The 4,197-nt window shown below is 39.2% G+C and overlaps 1 pseudogene; it reads right to left on the bottom strand.

Moving 5' to 3' along the window:
* Positions 1-1,442: 1,442 nt before the first annotated feature.
* LOC107796916 (G-type lectin S-receptor-like serine/threonine-protein kinase SD2-5) lies at positions 1,443-3,934 on the bottom strand (annotated as a pseudogene).
* Positions 3,935-4,197: the final 263 nt, after the last annotated feature.

Raw genomic sequence — 4,197 nt, forward strand, 5'->3', positions numbered from 1 at the left:
CTGTGCTTGTGTTTTCCTCCTTTCCAATATGTTAGATGACCTAAAAGAGGCTTTTTTGGCTTATATATTGCGTACAAAAGTCGTGGGCCAAAGTTCTCCTATTTCTAGTCCAAATCAGCTTCAGGGATTGATGCTAGGGTGGATGCGTCGCATCCACCTCGTCCTCCACTTCTCAGCTTCGCATGCTAGGGTGGATGCTTCGCATCCACCCTTTGTTCCTCCATCTCAGCTTTGCTCAGGTGCGGATGCTATGGGCCGACTTCACTGCTAAGGGTGCATGAAATCTAATTTTTTTAGAAGCATCCACCCTTTGTTCCTCCATCTCAGCTTTGCTCAGGTGCGGATGCTAAGGCGGATGCTATGGGCCGACTTCACTGCTAAGGGTGCATGAAATCTAATTTTTTTTTCTAGATTGGATGCGACGCATCCAACCCCTCTTCCTCTAGCTAGAGCACCTTTTCTTCATAATTTTGCACTCCAAACACCCTAAATCATCACACACAACTCAATTAGTCATACAACTAATAATTAAACCATGTTGGGCATTTTAAAGATCAAATAATATCAAAAAGCGGTTAAAACATGGGTAAAGTAACATTAACACATATCGAAATATGCCAAATATCATTTTGCAAGCATAGATTTCAGCCAGCATTAAGTAAAGATTTCAAATTAATGAGCAAAACTTGCCTTGTCACAAAAATCCCAGAATTTCTGACCAAATCCTAATCCTAACGAATGCAATTTGGCCACGGATTTCAAATTGGTTAACAAAACTTGCCTTGTCACAAATCTTGAAGGATCACCAGGATTTTGACTTGCTATATAAAAAAAATTCATCAGGGAAGGCTGGAGAACGTGCTGAAACTTGTATCATGAGACAAATGGATGGTTCCTGTATTTCAAACTGGAATAATTGTTTGATGGTGATTAATGCAAGTAGAAAGTCTATGGAAGTACTGTAGCTAGGTGAAAACTACTAAGAAACAATGACTCTGGTTTGCAAGTTAGAAAGTAGATGAAAAGAGAAGTGCCCTTGGCAACAGGGTGCGAATGTTGATGGATTGGATCACCTCGTCTTAATATTAAGAGCGCAGTAGGTGATGTGTGGGTTAGGCGCACATCAAGTGTTTGAACCTTGCCGCAGACAATAGCCTTGTATTTAAGGGGTAAAGTCTACCCATGATCCACCGAGTTTGAACCATGCGCTACTAGCCCTCATGGATTTCTCGCTCAGCAAAGAAAAAATTTCCTATCATTTTGAGCGAGAGCAGAGAGGAAGTTGCAAGTACAAATTTAGTCTTCTTCCTGACACTTGATATATATATTGAATAAATTTGCATGACTAGTGCAAGAAAACAAACTCGAAATTAAAACAGCAGCCAGCATGCTGCACTTTATAGTAGAGCTTGAAATTAGCAATGTTTAAGAACAAATTTCTCTCACCTTGGGCCTGATAGGATTGAGGGAAGTAATGGAGCAGAATCTATCATATTGATATCTGATACGGTTTGTGGCACAAGGAAGTTGTAGTCCAGACTCTTTTCAACATCCACCGCGCCCTAGATGACCATGACAACTATTGACATTGATGGTCTCTTGGTGTCATCGCGTTGTAGACACCACGCTGCAACTTGCATTGTATGTACTACTTCTTCCTTATAAAGCTGCATATCTTCACTGCGCTTATCAATCAGATCCACTAGTCGCCCTTCCTCAGCCTTTCTCTTGAGAAGACTAAACAATAGCCTTTGCTCCTCGGGCTCAGATGGCTCGAAATTTTTCCTTCTACACAAGATCTCCAAGGCTACAACGCCAAAGCTATAGACATCTACCTTTTCTGTTATAGCTGTACTAAGCCATTCAGGAGCTAGATAGCCAGGAGTACCTCTCATGGTAGTCACAACTTTGCTCTGAGTCCGATCAATTAGCTTGGAAAGTACGAAGTCAGAGAGCTTAGCATCATACTTCTCATTTAGGAGAATGTTTTGAGGCTTAATATCCAAATGTAGAATTTTTTGCCTGCATTCGTCGTGGAGGTAGGCTAATCCTTTGGCTATGTCATGAATAATCTTCTTCCTGCATTTCCAATCTAGAACGATTTCTTGATTTCCAGAGTAGATCCATTTATCTAGCGATCCATTGCTCATAAACTCATATACTAGAAGTCTGTGAGATTTCTCAGCACAGAAGCCAATTAATTGGACCAAGCTGAGATGATGTATGCTGCCAATGGTTTCAACCTCAGCTAGGAATGATTTCTTGGCTTTGCCTAATATTCCATCAAGGCATTTCACTGCAATCTTTCTGCCGTCTCTTAAGGTCCCTCCGAACACTGATCCAAATCCTCCTTAACCAAGCTTTTTGCTAAAGTTCTCAGTTGCAGACTTTAGATTGTCGTAAGAAAATCTAACAGGCATTCCTGGCATGTTATCTAGATAATGCTCTTCCACTTCATCTTCCTTTCTCTTCTTCCAGAATATGAAAAATATGCATCCGATTACGATACCAAGAATGGAAATTCCTGTAACAGATCCCACTATAGCACCATTCACGCGCCTCTTCCGTCTTACAACAGCTGTTTGAGTTTCATTCTGTACTTTCACAAATACAGAGGAATTATACATTGTCTTCTCATTCTCATTATTTATTAACGAAAAGATCTCGGATGGCAGGTAGCACTCCCCACTAGAAGAATTTGAACCATAATGAAAAATAGCAGCTTTACAAGAACAATTCCTCAAACATGCATTTTTACAGGTACTCATGTCTGTATCAGTAATATCTGCACTAAATGCGAAATAATTCACATCATTGAGCTCTAAAAATCTCTTGTTTTTTGAGTCATTACAAGTCATTTTTGTGATCTCAGAACAACCAAGATTAGGCTGCCTATCATTTATCTGTCTAAAATAGTTTGTTGAATCAGAACTTGATTTAGGACAACTACACTGCCCATTTGAGCAAATGCCGTATCTTCCACATACCATTGGGTAAGCACACTCATCATAAGATCTTAAAAGGTCATCGACCGACCTCTCTCCACTGGTCTTGCCACTCATACACTTTCAAGTGCCCATCAAATTCCAGTTTCAAAAATTGAGCTGAAGATACAGGAGCAACATAAACCAGTCCCCGCGGATTCTTGGAGTCACTGGAAATTGTGATTAAAGCTAAGCTTCCATTCAAATACATGACATAGTTGGATTCTTTACTGGAAGTTAGTCCATCTATAGAACTCTCAAAATATGTTTGTGGTGGACTTGACTCAACGAAAGCAATCAAACCATTAATTGTGGCAGAGAAAGAAAACAAACCTCCCTCAGTCCAGTTTGTTGCTGAGACACTTGCTGTTAGCTTCTTTCCTGATACTAAATTCTGTCCTGGCATCAAAGAATCAGTTGGATGATCAAAAGATTGCCAAATAGTAACATTGTTGACATCAAAGAGAACAAAGATTTCCCAAATGAGTCAACTTTAAGCCAACAACAGATTTCTCAGTAGTATTTGTTGACCAAGCCAAAGTACCATCAGCATCTCTAAGTACTAAATTTCCTCCTAATGTGAGCTGCAAAGTTGCATTGATCTTAACTGGATTATTCCTATTAGCAGACCAAACAACGTGTGGGAATCCTACATTAACATCTGTAATATAGGAATCAAAACTTGTATACACAATGAAGATGGCAAAGAAGTAAGTCTCACAATTGCCATTACAGTAGAATACACAAGCATAACTTGGACCAGAGCTTCCTTTGACAAGTATAGGCGTTACTATAGAACCATCAGTGAAGTTCACTGAATCAGGTGCTGAATAACTGTTGATCCAAGTTGTAGAAAGATTTGCAGTTGAATAAACAAAAGGTTGGCTGGTTAGAGAATGAAAATAACAAAAAAGAGTGAACAAGAAAGGGAAAATCCAGCTTAGAGCCATAAAAATGAAATTTTTGATGATAATTGTAAGATTGTGAAGTGGTCTTGGTTAAACCAATTTAATTTAATATACATGCATGGACTTAAATTCTCAGAAAGACTTAACCCCAGCGCATTGACCTATCAATAACATCTCGACTTCGGTTAACCACTACTATTTCATTTTAAACTTACAGGATGGTTTGGAGGAAAAAAAGGGACCTGCTTAAATTAGTGCAAACTTGGAAAGACTAATTAAGTGGACTGCAAAAGGAGTCAAATAAA

Source organism: Nicotiana tabacum, chromosome 21 (genome assembly GCF_000715075.1).
Source record: "Nicotiana tabacum cultivar K326 chromosome 21, ASM71507v2, whole genome shotgun sequence".
NCBI classification, from domain to species: Eukaryota; Viridiplantae; Streptophyta; class Magnoliopsida; order Solanales; family Solanaceae; genus Nicotiana; species Nicotiana tabacum.